Consider the following 18,709-nt stretch of genomic DNA (forward strand, 5'->3'; position numbering starts at 1 on the left):
GGCCCCTGTAGCCACAGCAGCAGGAGAGAGTGCTGCTGGGGCGGCAAGAGAACAAGATGTAGAGTGCGGTGTGAGCCAGGGTTCCGGTCGGGTGATTCTCCACCTGCTGGCACTTATCCTCCATGTGTTCACCGGCCCTGTCTCTTTGCCTTGCTTCTTTCTGGTGTGGGTTCTAGGTTGATTAAATAAATGCCATGATTCAAGCATCTTCATTTGGCCTGTGAGCCTTTCTGTTCTGTGACCTCTGGTAGGGGCTGCCTGGGAGTATAGTCAGAGGCTAGCCTTGCCTCCAGGTAACTTCCCGAATGACATGGGAGTCGTAGCTTAGGCTTCCTGGAAGCAAAGCCCAAGACATAAATTCTTGTGCAAGTGATTTGTGAGGGGGTTCTGTCTGGAGACAGAGTCTGTGGGGAAGTGAGAAAAACAGGACGGGAGAAGGGAAGAGGTCACACAAAGATAAGGTTCCACTGAAGTATAAGCTCAGCCTGGTCCCGCGGAGAGCTCTGGAGCACGGACAGTACGCAGGTCTGACCTTCCTCGAGGCAAGAGTCCAGCCTTCTTCTTTTTCTTTTTTTTAAAGATTTTATTTATTTATTTGACAGAGAGAGACAGCCAGCGAGAGAGGGAACACAGCAGGGGGAGTGGGAGAGGAAGAAGCAGGCTCCTAGCGGAGGAGCCTGATGTGGGGCTCGATCCCAGAATGTCGGAATCACACCGTGAGCCGAAGGCAGACGCTTAACGACTGTGCCACCCAGGCGCCCCAAGAGTCCAGCCTTCTGTACCTGGCATCAGGGAATGGATGAGCCACCCTAGGACAGGGGGTCTGGGTGGGACACCAGCAGTAGCTGCTGCGGGTGGTCGGTCTGAGCTCCCTTCCCAGGTGGGTGACAGTGGCAAGGGAGGGGAGAGAGAACTTGGTAGGTTGGGAAAGTAGTGGGAAAAAGGACTGGAAAAGCACGGTGCCGTATGACTTGGGAGGGTCTGAAGCCAGAGCAAGAAGTTAACACCTGATTCCATGGGCAGGAAGCCATAGGGAGCCATGGCGTGTTCTTGAGCATAGGTGTGGAAGCAATGGTTAGGAAGAGAGCCATACGACAGTGGTACGTGATGGGAGGAAGCAGCTGGCAAGGAGGGTGGCTGGGCCTGGTCTGGGCACTTGTACAGGTGGGCAGCTCTATCACTCTGGAGGCCACTTTACCAGGGTCTAGTTTTGCAGCCCTCTTCCTGGTCTCAATCTCATCTGATTCTCTTAAGAATCAGCCTGGTCCCGCAGGCAAAGGGACTGGTACCACATCCCCCGGAGGTCGGCCTCCCTAGGCCAGGCTGGGGTGGGCAGGGGTAGGGAAGAGGTGCATTGCTGAAGGTTCTCCCTTGGAGAAGAACACCTCGTAAAAAGCTCAGCGCAGATCGAGGCCGGCTGCAGAGGGCTGATTAATGCTGGAGTTGTACAGACTGAGCTGGCTCCAAGTAAGGTTACCTGATCTCTAAGTAATATGGAGCTTTTAAGCCTCTGGCTTTTGTCCGGGGCTCTGTAGCCACCTGATGGGCAGCAGGCCGAAGATTCTTGGCTTCAGACCAAGCCAGCCTCCAAGTGATGATCCCTCCTGAGGACAGAGGTTTTGACTGTCTATCAAAACTTTAAGGGCAGTGGCTCCTGAACTCTAACCTGCAAAAACACCGCGTGGAGGGCTTGCTGAAAGCCCAGGTTTCTGGGCCTCACCTGCAGGGATTCAGATGGAGCGGGTGGGGGCGAGGAGTTTGCATTTTAAATAAGTACCCTTGTGACCGGTACCAGGCTGTGAAAGGGTCATAAGTGGGGAGAGGGACGATCCAGCACTGATTAACTCAGGAAACACAGCAGCCCTGTGAAAGAGGTAATATTATTTCCATTATTCTCAATTTATAGATGGATAAACTTAGGCTCAAAGGATTTAACTACATTTCCCAAGCTCTCAGAACTAGTAAATGACAAAGCAAGGATTTGAATCCACTGACGTACAGCCTGTGATGCTGTCTGAAATCTGGAAGAAGAAGAATAGGGGATCAGGCTGACTGCACGCATATGCAGGGTCGTGTCCTGACACCCCCCAGTATGAGCCCTCTGGAGCCAGGCCAATGGTACCAGTGAGGAACAGGCTAGGTTGTGCTGCAGTAACAAATGAGCCCTTGGGTTCATTTCTTGCTCATGGTACATGGCCATTCAGACCAGCAGGGGGCTCTATTCATTGTAGTCACTTAGGGATCCAGGTTGGGAGAAGCTCTATGTTGACAGGCATTTCCACGATTGCAGGGTTAGAGAAAGAGGACACTGGCTCTCAAACCATGCATTTCTGTCTGGAAATGAATGGGTGTCACTTCTGCTCAAATTTCAGTGGCCAAGGAAGTCCCATCGCCCTGCCAGAGTTCATCAGGGTGTGGAAACGTAAACAAGAATAGAGCCCGCCACACCAACATCCACTCATAGGAGCCTGAATGCACCTTCTTTGCTCATGTCTTTGCACATGCTATTCCATCTGTCCTGTCCCTGCTTCTCCTCAACTCAGTGTCTAATTCTAGACTCCCCTGCCACCTGCTTTGGGCAGCCCTTCCTCATCTGTCCCAATCTCCAGCCACCCCTCTCTCTGCCAGGGCCCTGGGCTGATCTCTGTTAGGACGCATGCCATGTTGCATTGCAACCGTCAGTTTGTCTGTCCTCCACCCGCTGGACCGTGGGCTCCCGGGAGATGGGAACACACAGTGGCGACAGGCCTGGGAGGCAGCAGGCGGGCAGGCGCTAGGGCGGCAGAGCGGGGTAATAAAGAGCTGGATTCTGGAGTTTGCAGGAGCTGCCCCTCTCCTTTTCCCACAGGAACAGGCTCTGTGTGGGCTTCAGAAAATGGGGAAGAGGAAGGTAAGAGTTCTGTGACTTCAGGATGAGCCAACTGCACACAGGAGAAGGAAAACCCCTGCAGCAGGGGGCTTTTTCCGAAGCTTCATTGCCCCATCATGGAAAGACTCACCTCAAACCCGGGTTAGTCACCGCCCGGAGCTGGCTGTGTCACCACAGGGTGAATTTCAAGACCCAGAAAAGGACATTCTACAGCTGGGGGAAAATCCTTGCTGTCCCCGCTCTGGGGCCGCTGGGTCCCATTAGAGGTCATCGTTAGCCAAGGGACAGGTGTTGCGGTCTCCTCAGAGAAGCTTTGCCTGAGTCCTGTCACGCCACGGCCTCTGGGGTCGGGGGCGGGCTCTTTGGGTTCAAGAGCAGGGGATCAGGGCCTGCTCAGCAAGGACATTAGCCTGACTCTGATGTGGGGCTCTGCCAGGTCTGGGTCACTTGCTGGGCGCCCCACACCTGGAGTGACCGCAGAAGTGAGGCAAAAAGGCCCAGAACTGTGGGTGGGAATAAAGTTCCCACAGTCTTGGGTGGCACACAGCAGGATCTGTCTCTGTCACCCCGACTTCCATGGGCTCAAGCTTTCTCCCCCTTCCCACCTCACACCTCTGGGGGATGAACCATTTTCAGTGTTTGTGATCCCCTGTGCTCCCTCACTTCGGACCCCAACACAAATCTTGGCCTCCTCACTGCATTTTTCACGAGAAATTAAATTCTTCCAGTGTCTTGCCTCTTTGTAGTGTGGCTTTTCCTGAAGTCTGTGGGAGGGGACTGTGTAGGGTAGGTCCCCTTGTGCTGTGCCCACACTCAACTCAGCTCCCCCTTCCTTGCCGGGGAAGGGGGCGACCTTCCTCTCCACCCGGATGCCCCAGAGCTCCCAGCTCCTACCCTTATCATGCCTTCTCCCTTCCTTTAAAGCCTCAGGGCCCCACACCCTGGACTTAGAGGTGCAGTTTTTGCCCCGATCCAATACCTTTTCTTGAAGAAGGAATTACTCTTTCTGAATAATATTCTCCCTGCTCAGCTGCTGAGCTAATATATTCCCCACCTCCTTGTACGGATTTCCTTTGCTTGGACGCGGAGTCCCACTTGGCCTCGCTAGGCCATACTCCGTTGATCTCAACCGGCCTGACTCCCTACGGTTTAGGCCAGCGCTTCACCAGGGGGCTTCGCAAGAACGGATTGTTCAATTTTCAGGAGTTTTGCAGGCTGATTGTTAAACTCGGCCATTATTAAAAATTCAGGTATGGTAACAAATACTAAAAAGTCATCATTTCCTAATTACTTTAGTACATTTTGCTATTCCCTGTGCTCTTGAAGTTAGATCTCTTGGATCCCTATGGTGAAAACACTCTATATTTTATAGGCTTCTGCGCACCGCCATATCTTCCTTCCGTGGGTTACACTGTGTCTTCGTCTTAGGGCTATTATAACAAAATACCACAGACTGGGTAGTTGATAAACAACAGAAATGTATTTCTCACAGTTCTGAAGGCTAGAAGTCCAAGATCAAGGCACCAACCTGGTTGTCTTTTGGTGAGGGCCCTCTTCCTGGTTTGCAGCTGGTGCCTTCTTTCTTCCATGTCCTCACATGGTAGAGGGGGTGGGATCCCTCTGGAGCCTCTTTTGTGAGGACACTAATGACATTCTTGAAGGATCCACTGTCATGGCCTAACCACCTCCCAAAGTCCCCATGTCCTAATACCATTGCTTTGGATTTCAACATATGAATTTTTTTGGTGGAGGGGGGACACAAACATTCAGACCATAGCACGCGGAGAGCTTGAAATCAGCTTTTGTTCGTATATTTACACCCTGAAAAATCAGCAAATACTATAAGTCGGGGATTAATTTACTGTTGTGTTGTCTAAATTTAAGGAAGTGATAGAGAAAACGCAGATTAAACTTGAAAGTGTGAAATTGTAGCCATTGCATTGTGAATAGCACAAAAAATCGAGGAAATATTCATTTGGTATTTACAAACTACTATCCAGTTCTGCACTGACAAGTAAGTGAAGTTGCAATATACATTTTTATCTCACTGTTGTCTTTCTTATGAACTTAAACAAGAATATCAGCAAATATCCTGTTGGGACCACACTTGTTCATCAAGTCCAGTGCTAGACTGGCTCTAGGTCCAAATGTTAGCAAAAACCAACAGAAGTATTCTGTGAAAATCAATAGGTTGCATGGAATTTATCATGAAGATTACGGTATATGTTGTTATGATTTGTAAATTACATGCTATCTATCCTTTACAGCACTAACATTCATAAACACGCACAGAGTTTTCTGGAGAGTCCGTTGTTAAACATTCGCCAGCACACCACTGCCCAGAGTCTGCTGTTCTGGCCCCATCCTAGAACTTACCTGCTGTGCTTGAGGGGCGTGCTGGCTCGTCTGTACCCCTCAGCACTGTGGGCTCTGCGGTGAGGAGGGCCATCTTGTTCACGTGTGGGTACTCAAGGACTAATCAGGACTCAGTCTCAGGAGTCACTCAATCCATACCCGTCGCATGAACACGCTAATGCAAAAATACTTGTGGGTCCTAATGGTGAGGCAATGATTCTCGTCCTCTGTGCCAGCCTGTGAAGCGGAGGTGGGTATTTAACCCATCTATAGCTGGCAGCCAGCACAGCTTTCCCTTCTCTCTGCTTCTCTGTCCAGATCCAGAGACGGGCCCAGTGCTGGGTGGGCTCCCTGCGGTGTCCCATCTGCAGCCAGATGGCTCTGAGACCTAAGGGGGCATGAGGAGAATTCAGGACGACAAGTACATACAAGTGGATGGGAGTGGGATACAGTGGTCCTGGGGTCAAGCTGTAAGCCCCTTGAGGGCTGAAGGCAGATTTCATTATTGTCTCATCCCTAGAACCTGTCCTGACAATGGCCAACATGGCCCTACATAGCAGACCCCACTCCTCTCTCCTCCCTGCTCACCTTGGCTTACCTCTTCTGACCCTCTCTGCCCCTACGCTCCTTTCCACTCCAGGCCCACCGACTCCTGGCTCTTCCTGCACCATGTGCCCTCTTGCCTCAAGGCCTTTGCACCTACTCTTCCCGACCTGCTCTTCCCCAGAAATCCACATGTCTTGTCCGTCAAGTTAGGTCTCTGTCCAAATCTCACCTGGTCAGAGAGGCCTTCGTGACCGGTGTGGCCTTCGGTCCCTGTGCCTGTCCTCCTTAGCCCGCTTAGCTTTTCTTCCTGGGCCTTTCCGCCCTGAGTGACTTGGTGATCACTTGGTGATTTTCTGCCTCCTCTCTCTTCATGGTAAACTCTTGGAGCAGGATCTTTTCTTTTCTGTTCCTGACTTTATCCCAGGGTCTAGCTCTGTGTAAGTGAAAGGACAGTCCTCACTGCAGCAGTGTCTGCTGACGGACTCAGCCTACCAGAATGAAGGGTCTGCGGTCAGAGAGAACGCGATACTGATCCAGCTCTCAGCTATCCTGTCTAATTTGGACGTAGGCCATGTTCTTCTTGGACCTGTCATCTGAAAACCTGTGTATCTTTTCTTCTTTCTCTGGGGTTACCTCCCCAGCCCAATGGGAGGTGTCAGCTCTTCTCCAGGGGAGCCTGAAATCCATGCCACTTTTGGGCAGCATGTGTCAGAGGCACCGCTGGACGGGCTGGGCAGCCCAACTCTGACCCAGGCCACCCCTGAGGCCCAGGGCTCAGGTTGGTTGGTCACACTCAGCCTGGGGGGTGGGGGGTAGGTCTGGCTGACCCGCAGATGCCTTCATCTGATTTTACGTTGAAGATGAATCCAACATTCAGAAGTGGAGACATTTCACAAGACAGTCAGAAGACCCGGCCACCGTGGGCCTGTAATGAAGGCACATTCAGGCACGGCACAGCCCCAGGAGCTGAAAACCTGGCCCTGTTTTAGCTCAGCTCTCCGATTTGCCACGGTCCTCACCCCTCCTGCAACATTTGCTTTGGGGCCGTCTGAAATAAAGCACACACATGCACGCAGGGTAGCTTCTCTTCTCACACTAGCCGTGGGACTGGAGCAAGGCTCTTAACTTCCCGAGACCCCTTCCTCTGCAAGACGGACTTCCCAGCGACCCCCTGAGTCCATGGAGGACTGGATGGGAAATTCCTTGGGAAGCAGCAGCACTCTGCCCTTCCCCCAAGCGCTGCTCTGCCACTTCCTCTTCTCTTTGCTCTCCTCCCCAGATGCCACCCCTTCTGTCCATGGACGCTGCTGTCTAGCCGGCCGGGGTGGGTCCTTGCTTCGCAGCTGGATCTGCCTTCCCAGGTGGGGAGAGCTGCGGGCAGCCCCTTATTGCTGCACCTGCATCAGTCATGGTGAAGGCGTAAGGAAATGCAGGAAGGCTCTGACTCCTGGTGGGGCTTGGCCTCCGAACAACGACAAACGAGATCTGAGCTGCCAGATGAGAGGTTGCTGCTGACAAGTCTTCCCTTTCCAATCCCGAGGTCCTTGTTCTAGAACCAGGTGTCACAGCAAATGCCTGTGAAGTCAGCTGGGTTTGCTCAGCTTTGCTAGGAAAAGCTCCTTCTTCCCTCCTGGGGCTATTAAGCTAGTGCACCTTTTAAAAGGTTTTAAACCTTTATTGCTTCTTTGAAATAAAACATTCCTCTCATTCCAAAATGAAATGCATTTCAAATGGATTTCCCAAGATTTTCTTTATTTTGATGACAAAAGTAATCTCTCCATGGTTTTTATAGAAAAATTGGGGAAATTAAATATAAAGATGCAGAAGGAAATGAAAGCCTCCTATAATCACTGTTAATACTTTTGGTTTATATCACTCCAGACTGTTTTCAGTATACTCCAATCGTTCATATATAAATGTGTATATATATGTATTATATTTATACATGCATTTTTCACATAGGATGCAGATTCTTATTATATATGCTATTTTATAATACACAGCATAAGGCTTGGAAAACAGTAGGCAAGAAATAAATATTGCCACTGCTAATAAATATCATTTATCGAATACCGACCACATGCCAATATGTTAGGTGTTTTATATACACTGTCTCACTTAGTCCTCAGAACGGTCCTATGATACAGAAGCTGCCTTCCTCATGTTCTAGAGCTGAGAAGCTTGGGGCCAGAGAGATTATGTTACTTGTCGAAAGTTGCAAAAGTCGCCAATGAGATGGACAAATATGTGTTTCTGTATTTTTGTGTGAACAAAGTGCCCATTTACAGGCTTAAAAGTTTTTCAAAAATGGATTTAAGAAGCAACTTATTGCCTACTCAGGTGAGAGTTTCCACTGAGAATGATGGAAAAACAGGCTCCAGTCTTGCAGGCAGGAAATCTAGGTCTGCAACTGATAGTGCTATGATCTGGAGCAAGTAACAGCCTCCCTGACCCTTGGTTTCTCATCCACAAATTGGGATTCATGTGGAAAGCAAGGTCAGCACTGTGCCTGGGATATAGGGGCATTTGAAATGATTAACAAAGGTTGATGGCAATTGGAAAATGTGAAGAAACTGCAAAAGCACAGAACACAAAGCTTGCTTTTAAAAAGTTCACCCGTGATGCTTCAAGGCAATATTAGCCAATGTGGAGCTGGTGGGGATACGACCTTGGTCAGTAGTGAGTCCCCACGAGGCTGTGCTTATTTCCTAGGGAAATGCTGAGCTGTAAAAAGACTGCTTATCAATTTGTCTTTGAAAAACAGGTGATCTACAGTGTCTCAATGTGTCCAACTCCTGAAATAGCACATCTGTGTCTCTAAAATCTTTGTGGCCCAAATAAAAATCAGTGGCAGGGGAAAATGAAAACGCACAAGTTATCTGAATTAGCTTGAATGCTACTGCAATTAGGGGGTCTCCTATTTCTCCCCCTTCCCCGTGGCACATTAACTTTTCTGAGCCTCAGTTTTGCCAAGTGTCAGTTGGGAGCGGTAATACTCCCTCCCCGGGATAGTGTGACGATGAAAAACAGTGTGCGTGAAGGTGTGAGCTCAAGGTCTCAGTCATAATAAACAACACCCTTTATGAGGCCGTATAGATGAGGGGGTCTGGATGGGCTCTGAGGTGAGCCACGAGCTAGAACCCTACTTCTGCCATTCGCCAGTTTTGTCACCTTGGACAAGCTATCGAGCCTCTCTGAGCCAATCTCACGAGGTCTGTAAAGACTAAACGCTAATACATGTGTTGTTTGGTGCAGAGCAAGCATCCGACATCAACTATTACAGTGGGGACCTCCTTGCTTTCTCCTGGTCGCAATATTCTTTTGCATTTTTGATCCTTGTAAAGCCCGAACCACATACTAGAGCCCTTGATTATACACCGCCTTGTACTGTCCTCTCGGCTTTTTTTTTTTTTCCTCACATGCTTCCCTCTGGTTTTTTTTCACGGGGCCCAGACCCTTGAGGGCACCATCTGGGACATAGACTTCTTCAGTATTCCTTCCAGGGACTCATGTATGTGCATGCCCAATAAATCTTTGCTGCCTTGAATTGCATCTGATTGATGGCTCTTTCCCTGCTGATTTCTCAAGGTTTCACCCAGATTGAGCCGAAACCCCCGGGAAAAATTGCAGCAGCCTGTCCAGGTCCCCAGAGACCAGAGCTCTTGGCTCTGCTGAGAATGACAAATGGAGGAGCTGAAGGGACCGAGTGCCACCGCAGGCATCTGACAGCTAAGGAGAGGGGCCCCTCAGCCCCCCTTCTTGGCCCTCCCAGCCACCTGACTCGACAGAAGTGCCTGTGGCTTTGCGGGACAGCTGTGGCCTTAAATGGCACAGGAGCTTAAGATGCTTCCCTTGTTTACATAGCTTCTGTGTTAAAGCTGGGAGCAAGTGCTTTGGCATCCCTGTCCCGTCCCTGTCCCATCTAGGTAACTGGAGGAAAAGTTAAACAAGAAGGAAGTGAGGGAGGGGCTGAGGAAGGACCTGGCTGTAGACCACATTTGTGCTTAGTTTCCCCAGCTGAGTATAAGTCACTGAAAAGGGGAACTTTCAACCTCCCAGTGCCTCTGTTATTTCCAATAGTTTACTACTAGGAGAGAGACTAAAGGCTCATTAAAGTAAAGTAGTTGCCCTTTGGTGTAGGGCAGCCCCGAGGAGGGGCTGTGCTAATTTGTCTATCTATGGTTTTCTGCAAGGACAGTTGCATAGTTCTTGGCTGTTTATGAGTACTGGGCTGCTTTTTAGAAACTTTTTTTTTTTTTGCTTGTTTGATTTTAGGAGTTGCAAAGTCACTCATTCATTCATTTAACAAATATTTATTGAACTATGGACTAGGTCCCATGAATACCAAGTTTACTACTGGGTGAATATTGGCTCGATATCCTACACGCAGGCCCTGTGGCAGGTGCTGGGGAGAGAGCTGTGGCTGAGACAGGCATGGGCCCAGCTTCGCTGACCTGCGGGGAGCAAGACGCAAATAAAGGGCTAGTTATAACATCTACGGTGCAAAGTGCCATTTCATAGGGTGGGAAGCGAGTTCTTAGTAAGAGTCCTATACCGAGACTTGGAAGTCCAGGAGGAAGGGACAGTTAAGCTAAGCCTGATAGAAAAATAGAAGTTGGCCAGGTGTGGAGGGGAGTGGTAGAGAGCCAGTAAGGAAAATCCTTGCGGGAAGAGGGGAGAGCATGTGTAAAGAACTGGAGGGGGTACCGTAGATGATACTGCAGGATGAGAAAACCTCACAAACTCCAAATCACTTAACACAAGGAAAGCTTCTCACTCAAGCAAAATTGGATTGGAGTTCAGAGCAACTGGTCTCCATGGGGGAGGGGGATCTCAGTGATCCAGGATACCTCCATCTCAATACTCCATCATCTCAACATAGGGCCAGGAAGACAAGGAGAGCGAGCAGGGAGGTGCCCTGGAGGTGAATTACTTTAGCCCAGGAGTGAGCCCATCACTTCTGCTCCCAACCCATTGGCCAGAACTAGTCACATGGCTGCATGGACTTGCTGCAGGGCTAGAAGAGTAGGGGAGCAAGGGTAGTATTTGATGAAGGAGGCTGCCCAGGCCACACAGAGAGAGAATAACCCCTTGGGAAACTGCCCATTGTTCTGAGGGGTGGGGCCTATTGTGTGTGTGTATGGGGGTCTGGTGGGCAGGGGTGGGGAGGGAAATTGCAGGGAGATAAGCTGAGACCAGTCCTTAAGGGCCTTGCAAGTCATGTTACATGATGAGGAATTTGGACTTTAAGGAGGCAGAGAAGAATTTTACTAGGGCATAATAGAATTATATTGGCATTTTGGAAAGATTATCTTAGGAAGATCGGGCTTTCTGTGGAGACTGGCTGGAGGCAGCATGAGTAGAGGACAGTTAGGAAGCTTTTCCATTGACCGGGTGAGAGATGATGCTCCCCGAGTAAGGAAGGGTCTGTGAGGGTGGCGGAGGTGGGCACATGCAACAATTATGTAGGATGTGGAATCCACAGTGGGGGCGAGGACAGGCAAGGTGCAGGGTGAAGCTCAGCTGTGTGGGTTTAGCCACTGGCTGGAGAGTGGATCTGTTCACCTGCTAAAAATAACAGGAGGAATAAGTTTAGGGGAAAGACAACATGTTCCGTTTGGGATTCATGGAATTTTAGGGGTCTAGAACATCTAAGGGGAGGAGTTCAGGGGCATTGGGATCTGCCTCTATGGCTCTGATGCTAAGGAGAGTCTGGCTCGTGATATCAACGTGGGAGTCTTGAATACATAGATGGTATTTGAAGTCATGATGATGGAATGTTGAATGATAAATTATCTCCGCTCTTGAGTAGCTAAGAATCTAGTGTAAGCTGGGGGCCAGGCATACAAACAAATATTGGAATTCAAGGTGAATGGTATGACACAGAGGCAAGTACAAGGTTCAGTGGCGGCACAAAGCCTGGGAGCATCCGAGAAAGTCTGATGGAAGAGGGACCAGGGCTGCGTGGATCATGGAAGGGCAGTTTACATGAAAGGGACAGCATGTGCAAAGGCACAGAGATATAAAAGCAGCACTGCCCAGCCAAGAAAGTCCTTGGAGCATTTGCTAGAGCATTTCAGTGTGCTTGTCTGACAGAGAAGAGAGTAGTAGCACTTGGAGCCTTTCACAAAACACCTGTCACCAACATGTAGGCAGTGCACGCTATGTGCAGGAGATTTGCACAGTTGAAGAGTCCATGATAAGGTGACATCTTTTTTTTTTTTTCCTTAGGATTTTATTTATTTGACAGAGAGAGGAAGAGCACAAGCAGGTGGAGCCAGAGGCAGAGGGAGATGAAGAAACAGGCTTCCCACTGAGCAGGGAGCCCAAGGCAGGGCTCAATCCTGGGATCAGGACCTGAGCCGAAGGCAGATGCTTAACCGACTGAGCCACCCAGGTGCCCCTAGGGTGACATCTTTTAAATTTTTTAATCTTTTTTTTTTTTTACCATAGAAGTTTTTAAATATATTAAAAAAACAGAGAAAATAATACAAAGAACCCACGTGTATTCATCACCTAGCTTCAATAATTAACATTCTGACAATCTTTGTTTATTTACTCATTTCTCTCTCTTTTTGATTGCCAGAGCACTATTTTTTAACTTTCTACTATGGAGAAAGTAGACAGTGGGGTATAATAAACCCTCAGGCGCCCATCAGTGACTCCCAGGAAACTTCCGCGGGAGGTCATTCCCTCCCGGCCACGCCCCCGCCAGCCTTCTCCTCTCCCTTGGCAGCGTTTCGTCTGCCAATACTTCAAATAATATATCTCTAATAGATAAAGACTTAAAAATACAACTGCCTTCTCATTATCACACCCAACAAAATGAACATGAATTCATAAGGGAGCATTTTGAAGGCTTCGGGGCCGTGTCTGCCAGCAAATGCTATGACCGTGAGAAGTGCATTTCAGGTAACAATTACCTAACAAGACCACGCGGGGCAAGCCAGGTGGAGAAGGAACTAGGGGGAATTTAGGCCAGGAGAATCTGTGGCGGGGGATGGGAGGCAAGAGGCCGCTCAGCCCTCCTGGGTGTCCCTGGCAGGCATGAGGCAACCACCCAAAAGAGAAAAAGTGGCAGAAGAAGGGATGGAGAAAGGAACAAAGGGAGAAGGAGGTGGGTGGAAAGAGGCTGATATTGAGAAGGAAAAAGAAGAGTAAAAATAATCGCAAATACCCGCAGCACGCCAGCTGTCAGTCAGGGGCACTGTCTCTGCCCCTCCCGGTTTCCAGGAGCGGGGCTCCCCCAAACCTGCCTGGCCTCTTGCTCAGCCCTTCAGTGAGTCACTCGGGGGAGCGAGGGCAGGGGCAGGGCTCAGCAGCGAGGGCGGGGCAGTCTCCAGCAGGGCGGTGGCAGAGGCGAGCAGGTGCCGGGCGGTGGCATCTACGGGGTGGCATCCGCCAAGGCAAGGGAGAAAGCAGGCCGCAGAAACGAAGGGGTTGGTCCTCGCGTGGGAGGGGTACTGCGGGGCACCCGTCTCTCCAGTCTTGGGTCTGAGCAGGGCTCCCCCGCCTGTGCCGAGGGTCTGGTAGAAACCGCGCCCCAGCGCCCTGCGGCCTCCCTGGCTGTGGCCGCCCGCGACCCTGCTAGGGGGCGGGAGCAGCAAGCGGATGACCTGCGAAAGTAGCGGGTCCTGGGGTTTCGGGAAATCGGTGAATCGCGGGGAGACTGTGGAGCCCCCGGGGCGGGGACAGGGTCAGGGTCAGGGGCCGGCCCGGGGCGCAGGGCGCGGCTGCGGCGGGTGCGGTCCTGCCTGACTTCCTCCCAGCTGGAAACGCTGCGCTGCGGGTGATATCAGCGGTGGAAAGGCTGTCGTCGAGGCCCCAGAGTGCCTTCCTCGAGGGCTCTGGAGGAATGGGCGATGGGAGCTGACAGCCAGTACCCCGACTGAAGACTGCTCTGAGCAGCGCCCCCCCAGATCCTGATGAAGTTCTGGGCCCTGCTCCCGCTCCCGGGGGAGGAGGTGAGGGGTACTTCTTAGTTCCCTCTCAGCCAAACGCTCATCCTCCAATCTGGGGTGGAAGCACACCAAGGAGACCAGGGACTCTGTTCCCCTCCCAGACGCCCGGGTAACTTAATGGCCAGTCTGCCTATTGCCGCTGCCCTGAGCGCTCATTGGCAGGGCCCTTCCTTCTGGGACGTCGTGGGATGGGGTGCAAAAGGCCTGCGGTCCAGTGAGGACCCTTACATCTCTTTCTGCCCTTTCTTACTAGACAAGGCTTTGGCTGGGGGTGAGCTGCATCTATTGGAATCGGCACAACGGCTGGTCGCCACGTGAAGCCAGGGGACCGTGTCAGGGGCGTGGCTTCCCATCAGCTCTCGGAGGTTGGTGAGCACACAACGCAAAGGGACAGAGACCAGAGACGGGATAAACCAGATCTGAGGACTTGTCTTCAGAGGGGAATAGAAATAACGAACACCTAGAACTCTCCTTATGGGCTGGGTGGGCACCGTTCCTACCACTGTCCCAATGCATCTCATGCATGTTCTAAACATGCACAATCTAATTTCACGACATTATTCCTGATTTTATAGATGGAGAATCTAAGCCACTAAGAGATGACATCACTTGGCCAAAATCACGCGGCTTCTGGGGCCAATGTTCTCTTTTGCCTTTGTGAAGAAGAGGGAACATGGCACTGCGCTGTTCTGCAGCAAAAACAAGCTGATGTCAGGGATTCTTCCAGAAAAGCACATTTCAGGGCCATTGCTGAGATCACCACCCATTCAGCAAACGTCCCAAACACTGAATGCACTTCTGTGTCTCAGCCCGCGGCATAACTGATGCTCCTCATAATGACCTTCAACTACCCAGGAAAGGTTAATTTATATTTTGCAAGCTCTGTTTAATCAGGCAGGGGGGGTGAGTGACAAGCTTTAACAAGATCTCTATCAAAACCAAATTACCAAAGTTAGACACTTAAATGAATTAACCCCTCTCTCTGAAAAGCTGGGCTGCTCTGGTAACCCCTTGTAGAGGAGCCTTCCCTTTAAACATTGCCCCTTCTGGAGGGGCTCTGCTCTTATGCCGCTGGTGTCCCCACTGCATCTAGGCATCAGGAAGGAGCCAGGTCTCACCATTATGTCCCTGACAAGGACTCCCAGAAGATGGCGGGGATCACGTGGGGAAGTTCTCTTTCTTCCCTTGGCCTCAGTCTGAAATTCCCCAAACGCTTGGGGCCCTGCAATGCTGGGCAGCAGGCAGTGTCCCCAGCAGTGGTCCTGGCATCCTGCCCCCTTTACACAAAGCAATCACTGTTGCAGAAAATGAGGGTCCTGTGACCATTTGGCACCATCCCCTGCCTGGCATTCGCGTGGGAGAAGGAACTTTCTCTCTCCCTGACAATAGACTCTGATCACAAACCAGGCCCCTTTCAGAGAAACAGCTTTGCAGAGAATGACTTTGCCTAGAGGTAAGAACTGAGTGAGGGAACAGAAGTGGTTTCTCGCAGGAAGCCTGTTAATGTCACTGAGAAATCAGCCGGCCCATGGAGGCCTCAGACAGCTTTCCGCGCACCACCCTCATTGCCGCACCGGCTCTCAGCCAGGCCTCTCTCCCTTTACCCTGACTGTCTCCTTGAATTCGTTTCCCACGGTGACATATCTGGTTCCTGGCCACTGTGACACCTGTGTCACCCTGTTGTTAGTGGTCTAGAATTCCAGCCTTACCTCTAAATGCAGGTGTAACGATCCTATCTTACAGAGAGCATCTCCCTGGGTGACTTTACTGAGAACTTAACATTGGTGTAAAACCATTAACTAAACTACAGATTTTATTTGGATTCCCCCAGTTTTCCCATTCATGTCCTTTCTCTGTTTCAATATAGTGTATCACACCATGCCTCCTGCGATCTGTGAAGGTTTGTTTCTCTGTTGTTCCTTATTTTTTCACGACCTTGACATTTTCAGGTATTTTATTGAGCGTCGCTCGATTTAGGCTTGCCTGAAGTTTTCTCATGGTTAGACCAGAGCTATGGATTTTCTGAAAGAATACCGCAGGGGTGAAGTGCCCTTGCTTTTCACACTGTATCAGGAAGTACATGATATCAACATGACTAATTAATGGTGAGGTTAACCTTGATCACATGGGTAAGGTGGCTTTGCCAGTTTCGCCACTGTAAAATGACCATTTTCCCCTTTCTAGACTCTATGGATTGGAAGTGAACCACTAAGTTCAGCTCCTACTGCAAGGGAGGGAAATGAAACTCCGCTCCCTGGAGGAGGGAGAATCTGCAGATATAATCTGGAATTCTTCTATACAGAAGACTTGTCTCATCTCCATGATTTTTTTATTTATTTACTTCTTTATTTATATCAGTATGGACTCAGAGACATTTATTTTATTATCTGAGTTATAATGCAATACTTTTTAAAATCGTTGCTCAAATTGTCCCAGCTTGGGTCATTGGGATCTTTCTCAGGTGGGCTCCTGTGTCTTTTTCATGGGCTCCCCATTTGTTTTTTCCATTATCTTACTTTCCAGCACTCTATGGTGCTGCACGCTCACCTGTCTTTTCCTTGCCTTTCTTTCTCCAGGGAGCCCTGGTTCCATTATTGGAAGATGGTCTTTGGAAACCAAGTTCTGAGTGCCGGGTGTGCTCTTTGCTACTGGGTCATTGCTCTCTGCCCTCTCAGTGCACACAGCTAGGAAGCGTCTGGATGTAGAGTGGCCAATGCATGTGCACATATCTGTATTTCGACACCCGTCTCTAGATATCCTTAAATAAAAATGAGTTCACACCAGTACCTCCAACTTGAATTCAGCACCACTGGGCTTGTCCTGGCCTTCCGCCTTTCCTCATTGTCCTTCCTTTCGCTGGCAGTGCCAAACCCGGCTCCTGCTGTCTACAATTTATACACTTACTTGTTCAACCTTACTTTGCATGTAGTTTCAGAATTGCTAATCCATATCCCTATGAAAGAAATTTTTAATGAGAATACAGTGTTTTTGTATAGTTCCTTCTGTTTTTGGCTTTACGGATTCCTGTCGAAACACTGTTTCGTAAAGTTGCTTAGGTCGGCTCTTCCCCCTCTTCTTCACGGGTGCAGCTTCATATTTTCAAAGGATTTTCACGTGAGGCTTCACCTTTGATCAATTCATTATTTTGTGCAAAGGAGGAAGAAACCATGACATGTGGAGGAAGACTTGGTTGCCTCGTGATCATTTGGACTCATGAGTATACCTGAGAACTTTGGGCTTCGCTGGACCACGCCACCTTCCCGGGACCTGCTGTTCGCTGGGTGGGTCTTGGCTGCAGAGACGGCTGTGACATACAATGTCTAGTCAAAGGAGGAGGTGAAGTATAGCTGAGTATCTCTTCCTTGGGCAGGCAGAATCGTCAAATGTCAGGGAGAAGGAGACTTGGAGATCTCCTAGCTCAATTTCTCTTATAGATGGGGAAACTGAGGCTTAGAGAGGCGATGTGACTTGTTCAAGATGAACTAGCTGGTTAAAGCCATAAAGGGTAGGGGGGATAGGATTCAGGACTCTGCATTCCCATGTCTGTGCTCTTCTCACCACCCTGTGTGGGTTACAGGGCCAGAGGTCACAGGTCTGCAGAAAAAACGCCCCTTTGAAATGGTTTAAATAGGTGGGAAAATTCACCCTCCTTTCCTGAATAGAGAGGTAGATCCAGGAACATTTCTTCATACCGTGTGCCTTCTGAAATGGGGGGTGAGTGGATTAAGAAATGACTGATGCAGAGTTGGTCCCTGCATGTTACACAGTAGTGACCTCATTCAAAAGTGGCAACTTGAGGGATCTTGTGAATTCCAGAACTACCATTTTTTTAAAATCAGTGTCATGTTCTCTCTTAACCGTCATCCACCTTAGTACCTAAAAAATTGAGACTAGTGTCTGTCTTTTCCAGGTCAGGGGGTTATTTTAAGGCTCCCTACCTAATTGGAAGGAAGAAATCAAACCTTTTTTTTTTTTCTTTACTAACTGCTGATTTCCGAATCTCCAGCATCGTACTTAGCACACCATAAGAATTCAATAAATATTTATGGGATGAATGAATTAAGGATCGCGTGAGATGTTTCACGTAAAAGGACTGTTTTATCTCTGAAGCCTTATACAAATGTAAGGGATTGTTAATGGCATTAGCTAATGCTCTGACCTTGGGCAAGTTGCCTAACCTCTCTGGACTTAAGCGTCCCAATCTGCATTGTAAGATGCTCCAGGCTCATCTTGAATCCCTAATTAAACTAGATGATCCTACGGTCCCTTTCAGATCTGTAATTCTGTAATTTTAGTGTTCGCTGTTATTATAGAGTATTCTGAGAATTTCCAGATAGATTTAGGATATAAAAATATCACAAACCATCATGTGATAAAAGTATCACAAAGCAAGGGTGTCAAGTTGATTTCCTTTCCTGTGTGAATTCTAGTTGATTNCTACGGTCCCTTTCAGATCTGTAATTCTGTAATTTTAGTGTTTGCTGTTATTATAGAGTATTCTGAGAATTTCCAGATAGATTTAGGATATAAAAATATCACAAACCATCATGTGATAAAAGTATCACAAAGCAAGGGTGTCAAGTTGATTTCCTTTCCTGTGTGAATTCTAGTTGATTGGTAGTGGCTGCCTGGAAGGACTCTAGGTATAGGGTTATAGTGATTGATTAGTGATGTCTGTCATGGGTACAGAATACAAAGCAGTAGCAAGCATGTCAAATATCTACCATCTCCAACCTAGATGCTTAAAATAGCAGCTGCCCTAGAATTTCTGAGAGCAATGTTGTTTTTCTTTGATTTTGCATGATAATGTAGACACCCCTTGGGTGAGGCCAGGGCTTCTTGGAGGTAAACCCAGAGCTCTACAGACTTGTAGGAAATCACCCTTCTCCCTTTCATTGTGTCTCTTTTTTATTTATCAGGCAAATAAAGACGATTAACATTATAGATTAATAATGGTTGAGAAGTGAAACCTAGACTC

General features: G+C 49.1%; 1 long non-coding RNA gene across 3 annotated transcripts in view; it reads left to right on the forward strand.

The window, feature by feature from the left end:
* LOC117796032 overlaps positions 1–16,648 on the forward strand; it is a 40,086-nt gene extending 23,438 nt beyond the window's left edge. Inside the window, exons 1-3 of one of the 3 annotated variants that reach the window (XR_004620355.1) lie at positions 12,441–12,682; positions 13,985–14,096; positions 14,307–16,648. This is a non-coding gene — a long non-coding RNA (uncharacterized LOC117796032). Of the gene's footprint in view, positions 1–12,440; positions 12,683–12,951; positions 13,210–13,984; positions 14,097–14,306 lie in introns of those variants that run through there. The other 2 variants (XR_004620353.1, XR_004620354.1) reach the window with 2 other exon arrangements.
* The last annotated feature ends 2,061 nt before the right edge of the window (positions 16,649–18,709 follow it).

Source organism: Ailuropoda melanoleuca, chromosome 14 (assembly GCF_002007445.2).
Source record: "Ailuropoda melanoleuca isolate Jingjing chromosome 14, ASM200744v2, whole genome shotgun sequence".
NCBI lineage: Eukaryota > Metazoa > Chordata > Mammalia > Carnivora > Ursidae > Ailuropoda > Ailuropoda melanoleuca.